At 40.5% G+C, this 26,023-nt stretch overlaps 1 protein-coding gene across 1 annotated transcript in view; it reads left to right on the top strand.

Annotated features, from left to right (window-relative positions):
* LOC129721490 (proton channel OtopLc) overlaps window positions 1-26,023 on the top strand; it is a 65,822-nt gene that overhangs the window by 16,799 nt on the left and 23,000 nt on the right. The window lies entirely within an intron of this gene.

Genomic DNA, 26,023 nt, shown 5'->3' with positions numbered 1-26,023 from the left:
GCCATGTATAAGTTAATTTCCACCTGACACAGATCCTGTCAGGTCATGGTTGCTTCAGGCAGTACCTATACAGGTTCGGGCATGCAGGATCTCTCATGTGCCCCACGTGCGTGGATGCGGAAGCGACTGCTAAGCATGTCTTCTTCGTATGTCCTCGTTTTGTGCGTGCGCGGAGCGACATGATGGTAGTGAGCGGGCCAGACACTACTACGGACACCTTAGTTCAGAGGGTGTATGAAGACCCGAGCATCTGGAGGGCGGTTTGTGTAGCCGCCTTTCAAATAGTCCTAGAGTTACAAAGCAGGCGACAGGTTGACCACCGACACGCCAGTGTTAGCTAACTGCCAGTCTCCAGGTTGGTTAGCTAATTACAACGAGACTTGATTGAGCCAGGAGACTTCACAAAGCATAAAAGCCGCTCTCCGAAGCAATACTTAGCGGTCGTCCCGGGGAGTATAATAGGCTGGAGACTGGAGGGTTTTTAGTGGGTCATACCCCACACTACCTGAGGTTGGTCTTTCAATATCTTGTAATAATTCTGGACAAGAAACAGTACTGAACTACTCAACTAGACTTCGCTATAAAGAAGGCAAGTTCAGCTATCTGGGCTTGCAGAACACTGTTTGGCAAGACCTGAGGGCTATAACCACAATTAAGGCTCTGGTATTACATCACCATTGTTCGTATAATCTTCGCGGCCCTCGTACGGTGGCCCAAGTTAAATAAAACGACAGCCCAGGCGAAACTTACCAAAGTTCAACGATCGGCCTGTCTTTCTGTAACCAGTGCCCTGCGCACAACGCCGACTACAGCTATGGACGCCATGCTCAGCTGACTGCCTCTACATCTCCATGTGTAGAAGGAGACAGAGTTTGGCGCACCAAGACTGCGTAGAAATACAATGATGCTCGAAGGTGACCTAACGGGTCATCTAAGCGTCCTGGAGGAGTTCAAGCTAACACCTTTAGTAGCAACAGTCTCGGACTGGATGGTAGCGAAACCAAACATGGACGTTCCATATATGGTGATTGACACAGATCGCCCAATGTGTAACAATGGAGGGCCTAGTCTTCCATCGGGCACTATCCGTTTCTATACGGATGGCTCAAAAGTTGGATCCCAGACTGTGTCAGGGATCTACGGGCCAGGTTTAAAGACCACCATCTCTTTAGGTGAATGGCCAACCGTCTTTCAAGCAGAGGTATACGCAATCGACATCTGTGCTACGATATGTTTAAAGCGCAACTTTAGACATCCCAAAATCGGAATCTTTCCAGACAGTCAGGCTGCACTACTGGCATAAAAGTCTGCCCCATATGTTTCCAGACTAATCTAGGAGTGCAATGCAACACTCAGGGAGCCTCAACAAAGTTATGCTACTTGGGGTACCCGGGCACTGCGGAATCGTAGGAATTGAACTTGCCGATAACCTAGCAAGAATAAAACCTTAACTGTTGTGCAGTTCAAAGATTTCAAGTAGGTAGTAGACAATTTCAATCTTCGTGATAAAGCGAAACAACATTTTCAACTGCTTTTGCAACGATGTATGCAACATGATTTGTGAAGTTCAGTATCGATCAGGTTACCCAGTTCGTTCACCGTCGATTCGCACTTCAACTAGGTATGTGCCTGTCCGAATAGACAGTAGAAAAGGAGAGTCAGCGTCAGGTCAGCGAAGACTTCCAATTGTTGTTGCAGGAAAAATGCGTCGTTTGGTTGTTTTATTGTTTAGTACAATTAAAATCATCGAGAGAGGATAGTTTGAAGCACGTTAGAGTAAAATTGACATAGTTCATGTAAAGCAGAAATAGAAAGGGACTGAGATGACCTCCATGGGAGGAGACAACCCAATAAACAAAAACCAGATTATGCTTAATTAATGCGTCATCGGTTACACGAAAAGCTCCTCTAAACAACGCATACGTAGAGCGTTGCATCAGCAGTAGTAACTGCAACATATACTTGTTCAACTGACGAGCCTTCGAAAGAACTTACCGGACGTAATTTGTTTTGTTATCTATTCTTTTACATAAAATTAGCATTGTTCTGAATGATCAAACATTTTATTTGCGTTTCAATTTCTTGTTAAAATATTTTGAAACCAATTAGAAAATTATATCACCATCACATTCTTATTATTAACTCATGGAATGATTGGCCAGATTTTATCATAGAATGGAGGTTGCTGAAACAAATATATATTTTTTGTTACTGAATCTGGCCTAAATGTTATTATAACAAAAAAGCAACTAAAAGCAGTAATATTCCACTCCACTGCATTGTGCTTAATGTTTGAATTCCACCGTAATAATTTACAAAGCATACATAGCTACGTTCAGTTTTATAAAATGGAAAATGTTTATTTTTTTCAAACTTTCATGCTTATATTTCCACATTATATGCCTAAAATGACTTGAGTAGAGTTTTTCCACATTGATGTGAGTTTATGTAAATCTAATTTGCAAATTCGATGCGTTGTTACCAAAAATCAAACCTTGCGGATTTGTTGATTTCAAATCAATCAAAGTATAAAAGCCTTCAACTAAATACAGAAGAAATAGCAAACGAATAACTTAGAGTTTATAAAACAAAACCGAGAAGAAAACTTCAGAGCACAGTTTGTTTCTGTTTCTTAGAGATTGGTTCTACGATAAGCAGAATGCAGTGGTTTGCCCTTCTACTATTTTTAATTACCTTCATTTTTACCCAACAACACTGCGAAGCATCTTCTGATAATAAGGTATTGATTGGGGACCCATTTTGGGGATTACCTACAAATGAATGAATGATGAAAAACTTTAATTTTTTCAGGAATTTGTAATACAGAAGAGGCAAATTGGAACAATCGATTACTGTCCACCATTCGGTTGTTATTGGATGCCTAATAAATAGCATCGTTTTGTTTTAAAAAAGAGAAGCTCTAAGTTACTATTTTTGTGTATGGATCACTAAGATACATATCATTCGTTGTAGATGAAACACTCCGTTTAGACTAATACAGTTAACATAACAGGAAAGTATTGAAATCCAATGTCAATCTGCCTTGGCTACCGAACTAGTAGACGAAATTTTCCCTCCCTTTGTTTATCGTAAAGCTAAATCGTTAAGCCGAAAACATTGCGTCTGTCAGCACTCAAGGTCGGATCTTAAGCCGAGATTGAATGATGATTTCCCAAACAAAATACCATCCGGCATGATTTGCAACCCAATGTGGACTGGGTTGAAATTTCTTTTTCTGCCTCCCTCACTTTGGAGCTGGCAGATGGACGCAATCTAGTCTCCAACGTTAGACCAACTTGCAAGGAGTAGGAAACCGTAATCGGATTGTGCGGCGGTCTCGAGCCTTTATTCTAGAGTCAAATCAAAAGGAAAAAATCGGCCTACGCAATGACAAAGATTGCCGTTTAATTCAGTTGAGTGAGGTTCGACTGGGGCAGGCGATTTTTTGGAGGGTGAATTTTTCACGTAACTGAAAGCGGATTGTTTGACATGAAAACTGAGCTGAGGTTATGACTCTGTCTAACAGTCACAAATTAAATACCTGAAACTGTTCGAGTGATAAAAACTACAAGAAAACTTCTGGAGCAATATTATTGTTTGTGAATAGACAAGAGTTTGACGTGTTCAATTAGGTTATACGATATCAATAAATTCCATCAGTGCACTGGGACAAAAAAAAATCAAGAGCGGATTTCAAGTTCACTATTGAAGGTAAAAATTCTAAAATTAGCAACAAGCAGCGGTTGAATAAATTTATGCTCTTGCCAAAAATTTCAGAATCAAGAGGGAATCGCCAGTTGAAAGTATCCTATCCAATCATAAGTCCAACTCTATTCTACTCTATATAGCCATCAACGCGCTCGTCAAAATTCAATTACACGCTTTTACGAAATGGATGAAACCGGACGCACGGGTCGTAAATTTTACTATCGACTCTGCCGGCGCGTATTCGAAGATTTTTTTTCCCTCTCGCCTATTTGAGGTGCCAAAAACAACATGAAAGTTTTATCGCGTCGAAGGAAAAATGAGTTTTCATCCCTTCCTGCCTGCCTGCCTGCCATCACCATGTTGTAGTATCAACAAAGCATATGTGAGAAGCGTCGCCCCGACACTAGATCAATGTTTATGGCGTGGCGCCGGCAATCAAACAGCAATTCATTACACCCGAGACGGTGCCCTACTGGGCAAAGTGCCCATTAGTTCGCGGATTTTGAACGACATGAATAGAGCGCGCAACCAAAACCCCAAAAGCCTCATCGCTCATGTTCTCGACAGGCGGGCGGCTGGGGAGTACCAACTAATTTCCACCACCCTTTTTTTCGCTCATTCAATGCAAGGTGTAAAGTGGAAAAAACACTTTCCCCAAAGATAACCGCACTACAGAACTGAACTGGGAGTTATGTCGGCTGTCGGTTATGATCAATTCAGTTTTTTTTTTTCATTCTGCTCTTTTATTTCGCTCCGTTGGAATGTTTGAATGAGTGTGAAAAGCCCCCTCTCTTCCCCACCTCACCATTCTATCACACTTGGATATAGTTGGCTTCTATCGTTCGCGTCATCAACATCCCCATCGATTGATGGATGACTCCCGGTTTCCCGGAGGGAAAACTGGTTGTCGGGGGTGAACAGCGAGAGACTCGTAACTGCCAAGCTGCTGCCGAACGAGCGAGCGACGCGTCAGCAATTTCCTTTTTCGATCGGAAAAATGTGCTTACTTTCCTGTGCCGCCTGGTTCTGTGTGTGCAGCAGCAGTATGGACGATTAACCGAGACGCAAACGATGATGTTCGTGCTCTGGTAGCGCAGATAAGCATCATCGTGCGAGAGACTACGGAAGTTGTACTGTCGCGGTCTGGTGCTGGGATGGAGAAGACGGAGGGTCAATTGTTGTGTTTTTGATCAACTAGCCGGAGAGATTCTGTTTCAATCGCTGAATGTTGGGAAAGGCGAACGAGGAAAGTTAAAATTATAATTGCCTCGAAACTCGAAGCAGTTAGCAAACTTTTGTGAAAAAATCAAGTAATTATACCATCTTCAAAAGGAATATTCCAATCCAATCAAGATTTGTTTTACGGTACCTGACTCCATATAATAATCCGTACAATAACTTTCATATTTTTTTCGTTTGTGTTTTTATTGTGCCGTAGGTAATGTTAGGAAACTTGCTTTAGTTAATATATTTTTGAAATAAGGTCCATCGTCTGTACAATTTGATTATCCTCACGTATCACGGCTCAAAATATGGGATAAAGTATATCTGTTCGCGGACAGCCGATATCATCGGGACAGGGCGTTGTTTGAATAGGCTCGTCATCCAGAAGCTAACACAGAAATTAGTTAGACATGTGTGAATTTTTTCCATCACAATTTTCTATTATAAAAAATACCTGATATTTTGGAACTGCTTCGCATTTTTGCTGAACCAGCAAAACACAGGCTGCGAATAATATTCTCATCCACTTCATTCTGACGTTCCCGTTCGAGTTCTGAATGATTTCGAAAAAATCGTTGGTTTTTATAGGGTTCCAGGTGTGAACCGATTCGTGTTGCATTTTAGCCGTGTAGAATTCATTCGCAGGCATAAAAACAAAACAAATATCTTGACTAATTTGCAGAGCGGCAGGAAATCTCCGTTATTCCGCAATATTGATTCACATCTGAACCTTCAAAACACGAGCGGCACTGACGCAAAATTTCAACTGATTGAATGCGAACCTTCTTGTTTCTGAATCAATCCGGGATTCTCTTGGTAGAAGCTCTCAAGAATTTTAGAGCGCGACATTTCGACATATTCGAACATTATAAATTTAATGCAATATTGAGGAATGAAGCTAATGGTGAACAATACATAGTTATAAAAGAACCCTGTAAGTGGCTCATTACTTCATCAAATTGTAGAATTAAATCATGTTTTTTGTACCATCTGGTTCCTTCTAGGTCGAAAAGAAAATTTCATGCGTGTTTAGAAATACCGAGGCCATGACTTCGACTCTAGACTAATTGATGCAAGTTTTCTCTGGATACAAAATCTCGCAGACATTTTCGAATAACAAATCTTGTTCCTAAACTTATCGCTCGAAGCGACAATGCCTCCGAGAGGCATAGTACGCAAACCAGATTTCTGTTATGTTTTCGTCCATTTTGAGGAAAAATACGGCAAGGTAAATAGCCCTAGGGTTGTATGGAATGGTGACGTGGGACTAAACACTGTAATTAGGGGATTTTTTGTTACAAAATTTACAGAGTCTGCAGACAGAATCAATGTGTTTGTTCAGCGACTGTACGTATTTTTATTTTCAGCTTCCCCTGTAAATCAATTTTTGAAATATATTCAACAACACTCGAAAAAATATCGTTTATATTTGGCGATATTATGCCTGTAGTATATTTTGTGCAAACAATATGTATTTGACAAGACACAAGCATATCGTGCTTGTTGAAGAAGCACCAAGAATTTCTCGTAATGCGTCAAAGTCAGAATTAACTCTATATCCTCAAAAACCAAATCCAAAAATACTTACGTTATCATAATGAATGGTTTTGTCTTATTTAACTCTGATTAAATCAAATCTATAATATGGATCTTACCTTCAAAATAATATGGAAGCCCTTACAGAGGTTCATGATTTGGCAAACATAAGAAGATATGTTTAACAAAATAATAACAAGTTCCAGCAACAAATCGCAGCAATCCACAATTACATTTTTGTTTTTTGCTTGACTTTTTTTTCATTTGCCTACAACTACATTCGGTATATTACGAAGACAGCATACATACATTTATTATGGTAAAGCTTAGAATAATAATATATCATCTAACAATTTCGAAATGTAAAAAGAAATTCTGAATGAATCTTAGTAAATAAATCAAAAATTCACAAGCATTCGCCGGCTCTTATTCTTCTAAAAATGTGTATATTTGAGAATTAACTCTTTCAATACTATCCGGTCACGATAATTTAGTGAATAACGAAGATGAAATTAAATAAATATCCGTTGCAAAAAGTTCTTGTCGAGTAATTTATGGTAATCATATTTACGAGATAAACTTTCAATCACCATCAGCAGCAGCATTGCAGTTTTTTCTCGATTGCACTCAAATAGAAATGTACGAACAAAAGTGTACCATCGCAATACGAATAGTCCCGCTGTAGTACGAATAATAGCGCTGCAGTACGAATAGAAGTGTACCGCTGAAACGTACGAATAGAAGAGTACCGCTGTAATCATAGACGACGAGAGACCTGCGGCTCTTCACTCCACTGGTACTGTTGCTTTTACCGGCATGTTTTCTTTCAAGACATCCGTTTTTATTACTTTCTGAAGCAGGTATAGAAATTGTTCAAGGATGGGGATTACTTCAAACTTTTCGGAAAACTTGTACCTTCGAGACATCATATTAGTCTAAGCTCATGGAAGCAAAATTAAATTGACCTATTGGGACGGGGAGACTCTGTCAATTTTTATTTCGATATTGATACATAGAATATCACAAGATACGGATGGTGTCCATTAACGTCGTCTGTGCTAGGAATGTTCGCATGTAATTGGTTCATTGTTCGCGTAAATTTGTCATTGAAACTTTTTATCAATTTTACCACTTAGCAATGAAATTAGAATGAAAACTAGTATATTACAAAATTGTTATACATTTTATCTATCAAACAACATACTGGTTATTGTTATACATTATGTGGTTATTCTGTTATTAACATTTGCAATCTGACGCACAATTTGCCAATTTCATTTCCAGTTTTACAGAATGCATCCCAGTATAGTAAACAAAGACTAACGTCTAAAATTTAAAGTTAAAATTGGTCGACGTTTTTAAGCCCGCTTGTGTGTCTGTTTTGTCGGCCGTTCGGATGCAGATCGTTTCGAGCGATAGATGATGATAACAAGACTAACTAATCTAAAGCCACGAAGCCATAAAAATAACAATCAAAACCATCATAGAAGTAACAACGGCAACAAATACATTATGGTTGAAAATTATATGGAATACTTTTTTGGCCTTTTTCGAGTTTGTTCTGAGATTGGTTCTGAGGGCTCATCCCAGGTTTGCAAACGGTCAACACTTTCATTTGGTTCGTTCCGTTAGTGTGCATCGCAGTAGGTTTTTGGTTGTAAATGTGGAACGACCGTCGGCTCTTGCACGCAAACCAAATGGTAGAATAACATTCGCGCAACGGAGAGCTGCCAATTGTCATTGATGATTGATGGCGTACAAAATGTCAAAATACGTTTGGGGAAAAACAGTCATGGTGGCAAGTACTCGCTTGACATGTTCGTTCACGAATGTATTTAGATAGCGAGCTTAGCCAACGTCAGAAGCAAATGAAGACAAATATCGCAGTTAAAAATTGTTCTTGGACAGATTTTGAACGACTTAAATAATCGACAGTAGGTAAACTGTTTAGCCCATCTGCAACCCTGCGCATGTTGCCAATGAGATGCTATTTCTAGCATTTCCCATGTGCACTAAGGTCGCTTTTTACGCGTTTTTTTACGCGGGTTTCTTTTTACGTGGCTTTTTTTACGCGGATTTCGGTTTCCCTTCATTCTGAATGCAGAATTAACGCTGGGTTTTTACGCGGATTCCGGAATTTACGCGGTTTTTTTTACGCGGTTGTTTCTTTTTTTTTTTTTTTTTATTCTCGCTTATTTTCCGTCGGTCTATTTCCGCCACTGTTGTGGCCAATTACCGACGCCCAGGGAGGCGACTCCACACCCAGGTCCCTAACTCACGACCCGTTGATTAACGGACCGGCGCCAACGGCTTTACTTCCTCATGCGATGGAAGGCGTGATCCCAGAGATTTTTCGCCTCAGAAAATCTCCCGGTGTTGGCTAGGATTGAATCTAGACCAGTTAGGTTGGTTGTGAGTGGATCACGCCACCTCACAACCATCAACACCTATGTCGGCGGTGGGATTCGAACCCAGGCGTCGAGCGTGGTTGGCGGAGACGTTACCAACCACACTAGGCCCCCGCCCTACGCGGTTGTTTCTTACGCGGCATGTATCCCCCGCGTTAAAAGCGACTTTAATGTACTGTTGCTATGCACTCTCAGACTAGTTTGGAAACACATGTGGCAGACTTTAATGCCAGTAGTGCTTTTGACTGTCTGAAAATATTCTAATTTTGGTATGTCTACAGTTGCGCTTTAGACATATCGTAGCACTGATGTATATTGCGTATTCCGCTGCTTGAAATACGGTTGGTCACTTAATCAAAGAAACAGTGGCCTTTATACCTGGTGCATACATATATCCTTGATCCAGTCTGGAATCCGATTTTTGGGCCATCTGTGTAAAAATAGACAGAGAGAGGGCAACACTGCTTTTAATAGTGTAGAGTCAATCCTGTATTGACTCGTAAAAAAGCCTAATTTTAGTGGTGTAATTGGGACTACGGAATACCGTGTGATAGTGGAAGTGAAGGCTTGCATGAAAGCTTGTGTGCAGGTCCGAGTGGACAGACAGTGCTGCTGTTTCCACCGTAAGTGGAGCAAATGCATTGCATATAAATGTCTTTTATTTTTCTTTATTGCTTATATTTTTTAATTTGTCATTAATACTTTTAATTTAATTTTCTTAGTGTTGCAATTGGGTGCCGATCGATTGACACATTATTTATTACAAGATTAGCAATTTGTCATCAAATTTTAGGTAATATTCTGGTACACACATGTGTTATATTGCGGTACGTATATATGGTAAGATTTATTCATTTTTCTTTTTGACACTCCTCTAGTCAATAAATAAAACACAATATAAATACTGGTCAATTTTTTTAAATAAATTTATCAAAAGAATTAAAAGTGTGAAAATAAAAATAGAATCTCTAAGGTTCTAATATTATTTTGATGCGGGGATTAACGAATAGAAAACTACTCCGGAATGTACTGCAAGTACTCAGTCATTCTGTAAAGGGTCTTTGGAAGGTCGGTAGAGCTAACACCTTCTAGAACCCGAAACTAAGGTAGTTGCAGAAATGAAAGATAATTGCAACTGTCTCTTTTTCATTCTATCACTGCTAGACAGTGGAATCTAGTAAGGTTTCCACACACACATATGTGTAGAAATAGACAGTGACCGATAAATGTCAATCACTTTATAGTGAACATCAATGTTTGGCTTCGCTTCCATCCAGTCCGAAACTGTTGTTACAAAAGAAGTTAGCTTGAACTCTTTCAGGATGCTGAGGTGACCTTTGCAGCCTAAGTGTGCCAAGCTCTGCTTCCTTCTTCACATGTAGATGTACTGGCAGTGAGCAGAGTATGGATCACCATACGCGGGCTACGTAGGTTACACGTGGCCGAGCAATGGTTATGTAAGACCAGTGCGCGAATTATGATTTTAGCCTCCAGGTCTTGCCGAAAAGTGTACTGCAAGTCTAGATAGCTGAAGTTGTCTTCTTGATAGCGTAATCCAGGTTCCCAGTCCAGTTCAGCTTCACATTCAGAATGTTCCCAAGATATTTGGTTTCATTGCAGAAACCCATTCTTACCCCATTCAATAGCGGAAGAGTGTTTGAATGCATCCTTCGCTTGGTAAAGGGTATTATGATCGATAGGGTATGTTAAGAGCCGTTTTAGCTGCAGTAGCTTGGTAGAACGTCTATCACCAATGACCCTAACAGTGGAGAGAATACCCTTTCACTACCCCTACAGTGACAGATGTATCTCTTAATGCAGCTATTGCTTATTGATGCTTATGGAGGGGAAGTCCTTCAGAAACTCGCTGCGGATATATTTATCCGTAATAATATCGATCAACTTGAGGAGAGTTGACATCAGACTTTTGAAAGCTCTGGGAAATGTTTTGTCTTTTTTGGCCCGGCTTTGGTACGCCAGCTGACCAAAGCGTCCTTTGCAAGATGGAGGTTAACCTGAAAGCAGCGTATGCTGCTCACATTAAGTGGACGACAACTCCTCCATCGGGTCTAGTTGAGTTCTAATTGGCGGACGGTTTCCATCAGCAGTGGGCTGTCTGTGCACCCTTAGCAACAGGCTCAACAGGGTTCTCAACAGAAGAATTCTCTCATTGGTCAACGAGTTGTAGAACTGTAGTGGCCTTGGCCTAGAAATCTCTTCAGGTGCCTACGTTGCGATTGGGAGAGCCGTTTTACACCAGCACCACGAGATGACTTAGGTTTCTCTTTGATCGGAAAGGTAGTCCGGATGGCTCTTATCTTTCCCGCTAGGTGGACCAAGGGTTAAGGTCGAAGCACAATTGATACGTTGCGGCTGTGTTTGCAGTAATTTGACAGTCTGCTCATATATTTTCTGTCAAATTAACGTCAACGCAAAGTTTTGAAATTATAAGATTTTCCCAAACACTTTTTTTTTTAATTTTCTAGAGACAACACCAGATTTCAACGTTTTTTTTATTTCTACGTCACTTGGTTTTTAAAAATTCGATTTCGACAATTTCAGTGCGTTTTTTTTCATCAGGCCTAGTGTGGTTGGTAACGTCTCCGCCAAGCACGCTCGACGCCTGGGTTCGTATCCCACCGCCGACATAGGTGTCGATGGTTGTGAGGTGGGGTGATCCACTCACAACCAACCCAACTGGTCTAGATTCAATCCTAGCCGACACCGGGAGATTTTCTGAGGCGAAAAATCTCTGGGATCACGCCTTCCATCGCATGAGGAAGTAAAGCCGTTGGCGCCGGTCCGTTAATAAACGGGTCGTGAGTTAGGGTCCTGGGAGTGGAGTCGCCTCCCTGGGCGTCGGTGATTGGTCACAACAGTGGCGGAACTAGACCGACGGAAAATAAGCGAGAATAAAAAAAAAAACGTCAACGCAACGCAAACGTACCCCCCGCTCCCTATCAGCTTTGTTTTAGTAGAATTAATGACAAGTCTCAATCTCACAGCTTCCCTCTTAAAAGCCACGAAGGCCTCCTCCAAGGCCCTACGGTTAATACCGATGATATCGATGTCGTCCGCAAAACGAAGGAGCATGTGAGATTTCGTGATGATCGTACCGTTTCTTTCTACGTTTGCTCTTCATACTGCACCTTCAAGGGCAATGTTAACACAGTAATTTAGTGAGCGCATCCCCCTGCTTCAGTTCATCCAACGTCATGAGCTGCACCTCTACAGTTGTAACAATCCAATCGATGACCCTTCTTATAGATAGGGCATATGGGGCCTTCCTACCAGTCGTTCGGCATTTGTTCATCCGCCCAGATCCTTGATATTATCTGGTGGATCGGATAGTACAGCCGCTCGATTCCTACTTTTAGAAGTACCGTCCTTACCAGCGGCCTTGCCGTTTTTCAGCTCACTATAGACTGTTCCGAAAATTATAAATACATCTTCTTTCTTGAATAAAACAAAAATACAGGATTTTTCGGGTCATTTTATTTTAAAATATAGATAATAAGTGTTTTCTTTCCAGTTTCAATTCAAGTTGGGATTATTTTTCGTAGGATACGCGAGTTCTCTAACTTTTCTCTTAACACTACTCATAAGCTTTTGCACAGTGTGTTCTCCGACCATTTTTACCACTTTAAGCCAATCTTTTTTAAATTTTTCAACATTGTCCGCTGGTTTGACATATTTTCTCAGCTTTGCTTTGGTCTTTGGTTTCAATAGGACGAATTTCAGGGCAGTTTGGAGGATTCATCTCCTTTGGGACACATGTGACATTATTTGTTTAATACCACCCTAGTGCATTCTTAGAGTAGTGGCAGGAAGCAAGATCGGGCCAAAAGATTGGAGGATTGTTATGCTGCTTAACCACGGGTAACAACTTTATCTGCTAACACTCTATCACGTAAATTTTACCATTCATTGTGTCATTCGTAATGAATCGACGAGATATTTTCCCACATTCACAAATGGCCTGCCAAACCATTACCTTCTTGCCGAATTTTTCGGTGTAAATGGCTTTCACTGGTCCAGAGACATCCTTTCCCTTCGGTGATGTATAAAATTGCGGTCCTGGCAGAGTCTTATAGTCCAGTTTTATGTAAGTTTCGTCATCCATGATAACACACCCCATTTTTTTGGTCAGAAGTTTGTCATAAAGCTTCCGAGCTCTCGGTGCCACAGATTCAGCTTGTTTTGGATTTCGTTTCGGCTGCTTCTGCTTCCGACGGGTCTGCAGACCCATTCTTCCCTTGGCAAGCATAACGTTACTCGCCGAGGTTCCAAGCTTTCTCGCCAAATCTCGTACTGATACTGAAGGATGCCGCTTGTAGTATTCCTTAACCTTTTTGTCCATTGTGGGATCAACAGGCCCGGGTTTTCTACCACGTCTTGGGGCATCAGTAAATGTGCACTCTTCACAATACTTCCGCAATGCGGTTTGAACTGCTCCGGCACTTATACCTTCTTCTCTGGCTAATTTTCTTATAGAAAGACCACTCACGGTGCCCCATTTGTGCACAATTCGCTTTGTTTGCTCGGGAGAAAGGCCACGCATTTTCAAAATTTCGCACTAAATGTTAGAGAAAATGACAGCATCTGTTTCTTTTGGATGTAAACAACAGGACGCAGCCAACGTTTGGTTGAATACCGCACGTTATTTGAAATGACGGTTGATCGTAAGTGTATTTATAATTATCGGAACGGTCTATAATCGCTTTTTTCACCTCCATCTGTGTTAGTGGCTCCACAGTAGGCTGTTCCAAAAAAATCTATGTTGAAAAATTCAAGGTGCTCAGCCCTAAATTGGAAGATAATATTATTTATAGCATTTTTGTAGATTATTTCGACTTTCTAAAATACCGTTTTCAGGTTGCCCAAACGTTTTTTTTTTAATAGTTTATTTGACACGGCACGATACAATTTATGTTTAACTGAGCCAAGTACATTTTTTTTAAATTCTAAATTAGCAGGGAAAAGAGGGAGGCCTTTTCTTTATTCTCGCGGCCGACTACGAGCTAGTGGGGATTTAAGGTGAGAGGATGGGAGTTACAATTTTGATTTTAACTATATTGAGTTATACGATTTATTTATTTGTACATGGCTAAGCAGTGATGTTCTATTTGAGCAGTTTGGACTGAGGTGTCTGCGTGAACATAAAGATGCCGAGTCTTCGTTTGAGTGTCTCAAGCTTAGTGTATCATCTTCTTTCAGCGTGTAGCGGGAATGGTAATCTAACAAATAGATAGAACAGTTTCATATTTTAATACCAGCGTGTTTTATGAACACGTATAGCTGTGTCATGTACTGGAGATCACCGCTTCCCAGAATGTCTCTAACGGGTACGTTCGGTTGTTTTCCTCGGGCCCGAAGGGAATCTATAAGCTCAGACCTAACACCACAGTATTCGGTACACGACCAAACAACATGCTCGATGTCATGGTAGCCATCGCCACAAACGCAGTGATTACTGTCTACAAGCCCTATACGAAAGAGATGCGTGTTTAACGTGTAGTGATTGGACATAAGTCTGGACATCACGCGAATGAAGTCCCGACCTACATCCAACCCCTTGAACCATGCTTTCGTCGATACCTTAGGAAAAATGGAATGTAGCCACCGTCCCAGTTCATCTGAGTTCCATGATGATTGCCAACTGTTGAGTGTTCTCTGACGCAAAATGCTATAAAATTCATCATAAGCAATTGGTCTTTCATAAATATCGCCGTCAATAGCACCTACCTTAGCTAAAGCGTCAGCCTTTTCATTGCCCGGAATGGAACAATGAGAAGGGACCCACGCTAAGGTAACCCGGTAATTTTTATCTGTTAAAGCACTTAAAAACCGCCGTATTTTTCCCAGGAAATACGGGGTGTGCTTCACAGTCTTCATCGATCGCAGAGCCTCAATGGCACTGAGACTGTCTGTGAAGATGAAGTAGTGGTTTATGGGCAGGGTTTCGATGATCCCAAGAGAGTACTGAATGGCAGCAAGTTCTGCGACGTACACGGAAGCAGGAGCATCGAGTTTGTAGGAGGCGGTAAAATTTTCGTGGAAAACACCGAAGCCAGTGGACTCATCTAGATTAGATCCGTCAGTGAAAAACCTTTTATCATAACTAACATGTTTAAACTTATTGGAAAAAATCTTAGGGATCTCTTGGGGTCGCAATTGATCCGGGATACCAGAAATGTCTAGTTTCATGGTGGTTTCGAAGAATATAGCATTATTAGAAGTAGCTAAAAGTGCGACATTGGAGGAATCGTATGAAGAAAGATTAATATCTTGAGCCATATAGTCAAAATATAAAGTCATAAATCTGGATTGAGATTGAAGGTCGACCAACCTCTCGAAATTTTCAATTACTAATGGGTTCATAACTGTGCATCGAATTAGCAACCGGTAAGGCTACTGTCATACTGAGGTGTCAAATGAAGTGAAGCGTTGAGCGTTTGAGAAGCGGAATAAACAGAAGCGTTGGGTGAAGCTTCCTATGACATACTGGAGCGAGCGTCGCAAATGCGTTGTGTTGTCATATTCCTAGATTCCAGTAGCGGTTTTGTTTGAAGGAAATATGAATTCGTCCAATGAAGATTTTTTTGCTTCTTCAAGCACGGAAAATTACGTTTTAGTAAACATAGAGATTTTTTCATGAAATAAAATAATATTACTGAAGTGAGTTGCGCTACAGACGTAGTAAAAATATAAGAAATTATTCTGAATTTTAAACCCGTTGACCCCGAGCAACGTTCAACTAGTTTATAATATCTGTTAGGATTTCAATAACCCATGTGAGCACAGCTAGTTACTCAGCGGCTTGCATTTTCGCGACCAAAGAAGTTCAGCATGCTAAATTTCTGGCCATTCGAATAAAAACTCAACAATATCAATCGATAATATCAGTGCTATTTTCCCGACGACCTGAAAATTTTTCCCGATAGTATTTTCTATCCTACTTTTTTTCTTTTTTAAGATTTAAGACCAAAATAAAGCAAATATTAAGTACCTGGCGATATCAGGTTTAGTCTGAACATGGATTTACTGCACAACCCTCTTCTAAACATTTTAACATTTTCTAAACGAAAATGTATTTTATTTGCTTTTTTAAATTACCAAACCAAAACAAAGCAAATATAAAGCACCTGGCGATAAAAGATTTAGTCTGAATATGGTATTACCGCGTACATATACGCGCGTCAAAACACTACTCGTTCTGTTTCGCCGCCTCTATCGACGCGTCTTTGCCGCTCCAGTATGACCGGTTTAGCGTTTCATATAGACGTTCAAAGAAGTAGCTCGGACGTTTCTGCGACGCTTCTTGCTTCGCTTCATTTGACGCCTCAGTATGTCAGTAGCCTAAGAGAGATTCCAAAAACGATGTTTCAACGGAAGAATACCCGCTAACACTTCAAGACTCATCGTATGGGTCGACTGCATGCAGCCCAAGGCAATACGCAAACAACGATATTGTATTCTCTCTAATTTTATAATGTGCGTGTTCGCGGCGGAGCGAAAGCAGAAACAGCAGTACTCAAGAACTGACAATATCGTTGTTTGGTATAACCTTAGAAGGTCTCCTGGGTGAGCACCCCACCAAGTTCCGGTAATCGTACGAAGAAAATTAATCCTCTGTTGGCATTTTTGTGTCAGATACCTAATATGACAAGCCCAGGTGCATTTGGAGTCGAACCAGACCCCGAGATATTTAGCGACTAAAACCTGAGAGATCGTTTTACCCGTTAGTAGGAGCTGCAGCTGAGCTGGGTTATGCTTCCTAGAAAAAACGACCAGCTCAGTTTTCTCCGGAGAGAATTCGATACCCAGCTTAAGAGCCCATTCAGACAAATTGTCTAAGGTATCTTGCAATGGTCCTTGCAGATCGCTAGCCTTGCCACCAGTAATGGATACAACGCTATCGTCTGCAAGTTGCCTTAGCGTGCATGAATTTGCAAGACATTCATCGATGTCATTGACGTAAAAATTATATAAGAGAGGACTTAAACATGAGCCCTGGGGGAGGCCCATGTAACTAATTCGGGAAGTTGTCGAATCGCCATGTGAGAAATACATATGCTTTTCTGACAACAAATTGAGCAAAAAGTTATTCAAATTTGGTGAAAGTCCCTGCGAATGAAGTTTCGCGCTTAAAACTTCTACAGAGACAGAGTCAAAAGCCCCCTTAATATCCATGAACGCAGAAGCCATTTGCTCTTTTCGAGCAAAGGCTAGTTGAATTTCAGTAGAAAGCAACGCTAGGCAATCGTTCGTCCCTTTGCCCCGGCGAAAGCCAAATTGAGTATCTGAAAGTAACCCGTTTGTTTCGACCCATTTGTCTAACCGTAAGAGGATCATTTTCTCCATTAATTTTCGGGTTTCCCGGGTTTCCGAATAGCAATGACTTTTACCTCCCTCCAGTCATGCGGAACAATATTTAGCTCAAGAAACTTGTTGAACAAATTCAACAAGCGTCTTTTTGCAGAGTCGGGTAGATTCTTCAACAGGTTGAAATTTATTCTATCTAACCCTGGAGCCTTATTGTTGCACGACAGGAGAGCCATTGAAAATTCCAACATCGAAAATGGAGGCTCTTCCGTAATTACTAATAACGCGTCGCGAAAGGTTTTCTGTTCCGGTACAGAGTCTGGACAGACCTTTTTGGCAAAATCGAGTATCCAGCGATCTGAATACTCCTCGCTTTCATTCGAAACGTCACGGTTCCGCATGCGCCTGGCGGTATCCCAAAGAGTGCTCATCGCTGTTTCCCTGGACAACGCGTTTACGAACCGCCGCCAGTACCCGCGTTTTTTCGCCTTTACTAAGCTCTTCATCTGCCTGCCCAGTGCCTCGTACTTTCGAAGCAGGTTGACAGTGCCGTACTCCCGGTAGTCCTTATACGCCGCGGACCTTCGCGCGTACAGCTCAGAGCACTCTTTGTCCCACCATTTGTTGGAAGGGCGCTGTCTAATCGTTACCCCGGGTATCGGTTTCGTCTGAGCTTGAGTCGCGGCGTCGATTATCAAGCCAGCTAAGAACGCGTATTCTTCCTCCGGAGGAAGTTCCTCGTGAGTCTCGATAGATTGCGCTATAATAGACTCATAACACTTCCAATCAATATTACGTGTAAGGTCGTAGGAAATATTGATTGGGTTCGGGGGAGTTGAACCATTAGCAATTGATATAACGATTGGAAGATGATCACTACCGTGGGGATCATTGATAACTTTCCACTGGCAATCTAACGCTAGTGATGTCGAGCAAAGGGATAGGTCAAGCACGCTTTCGCGTGCTGGAGGATTAGGTACACGTGTCGCTTCCCCAGTATTCAAACGTGTCATATTGAAGTCGTCGATTAAGTTTCAGATTAAAGAAGATCGGTTGTCGTCGTACAGCGACCCCCATAGCGAACAGTGAGAATTAAAATCTCCCAATATCAAAAAAGGCGCGGGAAGCAACTCTGCTATATCAGTGAGATGCTTCTGTTCAATCCGCGCGGATGGAGGCATATATAACGAAACAAGGCATAGGTCTTTTCCATTCATATTCGTTTGAATGGCAACGACTTCAATATTCGAGATCGAGGGGAGGTCGATTCGGAAGAAGGAATAGCACTTTTTAATCCCTAAAAGTACCCTCCCACCGTGTGAGTCTCGATCTCGACGAATAATGTTAAAATCGTGGAAATTGAGTTGATCGTTTGAATTGAGAAAGGTTTCACAGAGCGCAAATGCGTCACAATTGTATGTATTTATTAAATGAGAAAATAGATCGAATTTGGGGATGATACTTCTGCAATTCCACTGTAATACAGTGATAAAATTCCTAACCTCTTCCGCCGTATTAGTCATCGAAAGATATGATAGCTGAAATGAGGGGCCAAGTTGCTGCTAGTTGCATCAAAAAGGTTTTCACTGTAAAAAGAAGGGCAAGAAGAATATTTTGTAGGGGATCTGGTATGTTGAATGTTTTAAATATCCAGTCCACAATATCAGAAAATTTTATGAACCCTGTTTCTTTATTATCTTCTGATCGAGAAATGGGTGCACGAGGGGTTTTTGGTGCCCCAGGAAGCGGTGGGTACTCCTGGTTTGATTTAAAATTAAAACCGGGAGGTACTTGCTTCGGTTTTTCTTCACCGCTTCCTTTTTGTGTTGGCTTATTGGTCATTCCGCTAGGGGTTATCTTGCGACCTTTGCGAGAAAGATTAGGAGAGTTGATCATTCTCCTCTTCCTAGATCCCTCTGGCAAGGCATAGGAACACCCTTCGACGGGATCGTCAGATGTACCCTCATCAGTTGGCAAGAAGGAAAAGATGTTTCCTGTCAAGGGTGGCTCAGCCCTTTTAAGCATTTCTGCAAAAGAGCGCTTTGATCGTTCCTTAAGGAAACGCTTAATTTTTTCCTCGCGCTGTTTGTACGCGGGACATGCCGGAAGGTCATGCCGAGTTCCCTCGCAATAAAGACACTTTTCAGTATCCCCACTGCAAGCGTTCTCAGCATGATTGCCTCCGCACTTGCTACAGCGTGCCTTGTTGCAGCAGTAGGTGGCTGTGTGACCTAACTGCTTACAGTTTTGGCAATGCATGACCCGCGGTACGAACAGGCGTACAGGTAGACGAACCCTGTCCAAGCGGACGTAGTTCGGCAGCGCGGATCCGACGAATGTTACTCGGAAGGAATCCGAAGGGAGGAATTTCTTCTTCCCTTCTTCGATGGATACTGAATGCAATTGCTTGCAATCCAGTATCTTTACACTTTGCATCAAGGGGTTTTTAAAACAGCCAACTCCATGACGCAAAATATCATCGACAGTGAGATTCCCCTCGGTAACCACACCGTCGATTTTTACATCCTTGGCAGGGATGTACACGCGATACTCTCTCGTGAAGAGCTCGTAGCCAGCAATTTCGTTTGCTTGCTTCAAGCTACTCACGACAACTCGCAGTTTGTTCGGCCTCACCTTCGTAATCTCGGTTACGGCCGAAAAATGTTTTGCCAGGTCTTTGCCAATTTGAATAATATTCAATGGCTTCTTTATGGGCCGGAAAAAAACAACGTAAGGACCGCCAGCGGTATCTGGGTAAGCTTTTACCCGTACTTCCGGTACTCTTGGTACAGGACTTGGCAAAGGGGAGGGCACAGGGGAAGGTAGGGGTGAGCTGATGGGAGAAATTTCAATTTCTTCCCCGTTTGTTTCCACATCCAGGAAAAGTTGCACCTGCATGTCGTCCATTTTGCGGGAGCGTTACGCTCTACCGCACACAAACGATAAATATTCGAATATGGGGGGAGGGGGGGGGGGGGTTCAAGCAGTTGATATTAAATTTTAAAAACAATTTTTCAATCTACAATGGATCAAATAAAAAAAAGACAGTAATACTAATACTAATAACAATAGTAATAATAGTAATAATAATAATAATAATAATAATAATAATAATAATAATAATAATAGAAATAATTGTAGTAATAATAATAATAATAACAATAATAATAATATCAATAATAATATTAAAAATAATATAATAACATAGTAATAATATTGATAATTATAGTAAAAATTCTAAGATAATACTTCACCGAACGTCTAAGTCACGACCTCACGGCTGATAGTTGGATTAATCGAGTGTCTCCGCAGAACAAACAATGACGATCCAGCTTCGTGTTGTGACACAGTGGCCGTATCTTACACGCGACCTTGTAGATGCCACTTGTAGTTGACTTCCACTCGCTCGATCGTATGGTGGTCCGTGCTGCTAGCGGGGTAACAGCGGTGCGGGAGAATTATTCTTGCTGATATATCAGCTGCGTATCGAATCACTGGCAGGGTAGCCTGCCCCTACCAGTGTGCAGATGTTTCTGCCGATATACAACAGGCTATTGTTATTGCGCAACACAAGAACTAATCGACAAAAAAACACCCGTACGATAACTCGTGTATTGTTATTTTGCGAACTCAAACGGAGATAAACAATTTGCGTCTAATCGAGACGAAAGCAAAACAACGAATGGATGAAAATATCACCAATCGATTTATTAATCAATTTTAAATAAGAAATGCCATATTCCAGGTTGCCAGCCCAGTGGCTTCTAATTAATGGGAATTTGGGTTCATTTTTTCTTAGTGCGCAATGGCTCTTTGACGGATTTTTCGACCTTTGCGTTTTAATGAACTCGGAAAAGTTCTAGTTTTTCAGCAACATATTAACCGAAATAATACAAGATCTACGCGTTTGCAAAAATATACATTATGACACACATTCTTCAAATCCAGTTTTCAGTATTCGTTGGCCTCGTTTAGTTTGCAAATAATATCCTAAAACCAGGATACTTGTCCAGTAGAATAAAACCTGTTACCTCAAAACTGATTATTTTTCGGTAAGCTATGGCAATTTGAAAATTGACCAAATTATGCCTGCCTCAATAATTTTGTCTATCTCCTGTATACTGATACGTGATACGTGTCGCGTAAATCACGTTATCTCCAACAAATTCCGAAATTTCGTTTGAGATTTTTGTATCTGGTTTGAAAGATATATTTTATTTATATCTCTTGATCATTTTAATACTAGCTTTATTTGAGACATATTGCAAAACTTAACACTGTTTATTAAAATTTTTGACTTTTTTTAAAGTTTTTTGACACATCTGACTAGGTTTTCTCATTTAGTACTTTTGTACTTCCTATTTGTTGTGATACTTCTTAAAATTTTCATTTTTTCTCAATGGTTTTGATTTTTTTAAATAACTTTTCCCATTTTCTTGCATTTGTTTATTTTTCTTTTTAATTTTTTGGCAAATTAAACAATTTTGAAAATTTCCTGTTTCATCGTCATATATTTTTCAAAAATTTTAATTATTACTGAAACACTTTGTAAAAATTCTTTGAATGGTTCGAGTAGTAGAACACTTTTTGGAACTTTTAGAAACATATATTGGTTTACATGATTTGTTCGATATGTTTTAAATTTTTCTTTCAGGAAGTAAATGTAAATGTAGTAAATGTTCACTAAAAATATGAAGTTTGAACATCGTTCACGAAATCTTCTTGCCATCCTCTTGACATTACTTCAAATCTTTTGACGTAGGACTACGTCTAACCGGACTATATCGAGATACATTCTGCGGAAACTAAAACCAAGGTGTAACGTTGGAATGAAAGATTTCAAACGGTAATACTGATGTAACCACATGATGGATTACAATAATCAATATGTCGTTGGATTGATAAAATGATGGTCAATTTTGTGATTCCTCAGTTATCATTCTCGTTTCATTGTTAAACAGTGAAAATTTCATAAAAGTTTCATGGTCGAATTTTCACGATCAATGTACCAATCACATGCGAGCACGCCTGGCACAGACTTCATGAGTAGACACCAACTGCCTGCTGTGATATCCTGTATAGCAGTGACAAAAAAAATTGACAGAATCTCCCCGTCCCAATAGGTAAACTAATGTTCGCTTCCATGAGCCTAGACTTATTTGATGTCTTGAAGGTGAAGCTATTTCGGAAAGTTCGTAATCATCTCCACTATCAGACAGTTTTACGTTCTGCTGTTAGAATGTTATTAAAACTGATGTCTTGAAGGAAAACATGCTGGCACAGGCAACAGTACTGCACCGAGCAATGTATGAATAGAGCGCTGGTCACTCGTCGTCTATCAGTGCAGTAGAACTCGATATTCATTTGTGTGCAGAGAAGCCAAGTAAAGACTACATTGAGAAATCAAAGAAATAGTTATCGGTTCTCGTTATACTCTACTAGAAAACCTTTTCTAGTAGAGTATAACGGAAACCGATAACTATTTCTTTGATTTCTCAATCACTCTGCTAAGACGCTCGGTATAGATTTTCTAAAAAGACTACTTGTCGCTGTCGACGCACAGTGGGGCGTGTTGGATTAACGCGTAGGTATCGTTTTGCGAACTGGAACACAATCGAATTGCCGTTCGATTTGTTTGTTTTAACTTTTTTTTTGTTTCGTATAGTAGCAAATATCAGAATTCAATATGATTCAATATTCGGGTGCCGCAAAATACGCTGCGCCACCGGGGACAACAAAATTCTGTGGGTGTCGGTAGAGGCAGATAGCAGGGTATATAAATAAGGTTCATTGTATAGATAAAATGCGTTGTTTATTTATGAACTCTACACTGTGTTTCTCTCATGTCCATTTTAAATGTTATGTGAATATACATTTTTGTTTAAAAACTGTAATTTTTTATCGTTATTTTATTATGTGACATCTCTGTCGCTTGGTGATCGGAGAGTGAGCCATCATTCGCAAGACAAATAAATATTGTTTAATTTCTACTAAATCGTATTCAATTTAGGTCTGTATAGAAGCTTGCCTTTTCGCGTATTGAAGAAAATTGACTGTATTAGAATGAATGACATTCATCAATGTTAAAGAGAATATTTTTTTCTTTTAAAATAGAGTGCTGCAAATAAATAATCAAAATACAGACCCAGTTAGATTTTGCCAAATACGACACGGCAGAATTTTCCTGTTGCCAAAATTGAACCATGCCAAAAAAGGAACGGTTCTCTTTTCATGACTTTTTTCATAGATATTTCCACCAATGAACCTGTTTTAGTTCCAACTCGCTTGAGGTGTCGCTTTATAAATTAAGGCTGACGACCTAGATACTTGATATTACTACCCCAGTAATTAGAGGCTTAGTACTGCTTAGATCATGATCAGTATATTACCGGCACATCTCATCTATTTTTTTCTTCATCTATCTATTACCGGCACATGTTCCGGTAATATTCTGGGAACCTTTTTGCCGATCTCGGTCAGCCGCTTCGGCAACATAAAGAACCAAAATCCCCTTCTTTTGGAGAATGTTGAGCTTAAATTGGTTGGAATAATGAAAAAAAACTTAAAAATGCGATTAGACATAATCGCTCGTTTTTGGCACATGTGTGCCAAAACCTAACCATGCCAAAAGTGAAGCGAGTTCAAATCAAACAGAGCCTTAAAGGGAAATATAAAATTATTGTAGTCCTACGTCAACTATGTGGTCGTGTCTCGGATACCACCCTCCTACTTTTTAATCTAACTTTTAATCTATCTTTTAATCAAAAATCTAACATTATCGAAAATAGATTAGGGGGAATTCAACAAGTGCTCGTTTTTCACTCTCTCGAGCTCATTTTGGGGTGATCTTGTGTCTATTCTGAACTTGAAAAGTGTCCTGTGCTCTTCTTCTTCTTCTTTCTCAAAGTCTTTGTTTTGTTTTTCTACTGTCGGTTTGGGATAGCTATTTTTATCGGTTTGAAAGAAGTCAAAAAAAGTTTATCAGACTGCTGAAAAAAAAAAAACGATTCATAACGGCATTATCACCGCAAAAATTAGAGGCTTTTAATTGATGTAAATCGCTCTAAAACGTCGAAAAGCCCAAGGTCTTCCGCGATATACTGGCTCAGAGGAGCTGGCTATTTTAACACCAACGAACAATAACTTCGAACCACTGATTGAAAGGAACATGTTAGTTTTAATTAGGTTTAATTTTAGCTCGTAGTCGGCAGCGAGGATAAAAAATTTGCCCTTAGTTCATACGATACTTTAAAAGTAGGATACTAGATATATTGGCACCGGTAAACATTATTTTGTATTGTGCCGTGTCATAAAAGGGTTGTGCTAACAAAAAAAATTCGAATATATAAAAAAAATCATTTCAAATCAAGCCAGAATATCTGAATTGAAATTATCTCATGGCTTAGAACTGTCGTAAATGTCATCGCAATCCAGCGTAAGGTGAAATCTGTCTATAATTACGAATTATTAAATGTGACTTTCGTATGAACAAAAAACCTTCGAAGAGTAACTTCGTTGAGACATCAGAATATAAATCGACTCTGTCGAAATGTCACCCCTCTGCGGGAGGATCATCAAACTATTCCACTCAATAAATCAATCAGAAATCTTCATCGTCCGCCGAAGCAGAAGCGTTATTGATTATCCACACCCTGCCGGTGTTAGCCACATGGCTAATCAAATTCGTTCGCTTTAATTCTTCCGTACTCCCTCATGGCTGAGACCCGTCTGAGGGCTGTAGCAAAATTCGTTTATCGTACGTCTCGCCTTGCCGAAGGCAAGTGCGACCGTTCGCATCGCTTGTCGCAACCGATACCAAAACGATGACGTGCAAAGTTTGATAAGACGGAAATTTCTGTTCTGAACAAACACTCCACTCGTGTTTTCTAACCTTCAGCTGCCAAGTTCCAAGTTATCAAAATATCATGAATCTTTCAGCCACTTCTCTGGTTTCATCCGTTTCACCTCCATTCCGACCTACTACTATCGCATCACTCCGCGCCCGTTTTGTCGGATTAGCTCATATCGGTTTTAATTCCACCCGAGCAGAAGATGATTATGGCTCGGTAGGAAGACAGAAAAAAGAGCTCCCATTTTCTCATTAAAATCCGCTTGACGGTGACTCGTTGAAGTGATAGCGTGCTCGGAATAAATTATGTCAAGTGATTTAAACAATTCTACCCGCCGTCGTTGTCCCCCCTCCCAGGTTGGAAACGGGCGTCAAATAGATACAGAACTGCTGCAGCACTTCACTTCCATTGAATGATCCTGAATGCTCTTGACTCGACTGGGGACCGAGGGAGTTTGCTGCTGCAATTCACTTATTAAACATGTGGGAGTTTGAGCTTGATGCTTGATGTTTACAGGATGACGGTACGAGTTGTGTTTTTTATTCTTCTGACATTGTAAACGGCCTCTAAAAAGTACCAAAACAAAATGCGATTGAAATTTTAATTTATTGTCAAAATTCATTGTGAGTAGAAAAATCACTACCAAATTTAGCTACCATGCGTCTCCGTTGGTAGACATTCTGTGTGGACGCCCCGTTGCCCACTAATAATTTTTGACAGTTATATTGTCATTGACCAATAACAATCAAAACTGTCTACACAGATTCGTAGCTTGAATTGGGTAAATTTATCCTCAAATTAGTTTTCGAGGCAGACGCCTGGCCAAATCCAGCGCCCTGCGCATGGAACACTGCCTCTTTATACCAACGTCGGTGAAGGGGTCAGTAGTACGCGAAATGTGCACCCCGTTTTTGTGACAATCATGCCCTGTTAATGTTGGTGAGCCGGCTACGGTGATAAAACAATCATCTG

Source organism: Wyeomyia smithii, chromosome 1, assembly GCF_029784165.1.
Source record: "Wyeomyia smithii strain HCP4-BCI-WySm-NY-G18 chromosome 1, ASM2978416v1, whole genome shotgun sequence".
NCBI lineage: Eukaryota > Metazoa > Arthropoda > Insecta > Diptera > Culicidae > Wyeomyia > Wyeomyia smithii.
This window is presented reverse-complemented; position numbering and strand designations above follow the sequence as displayed.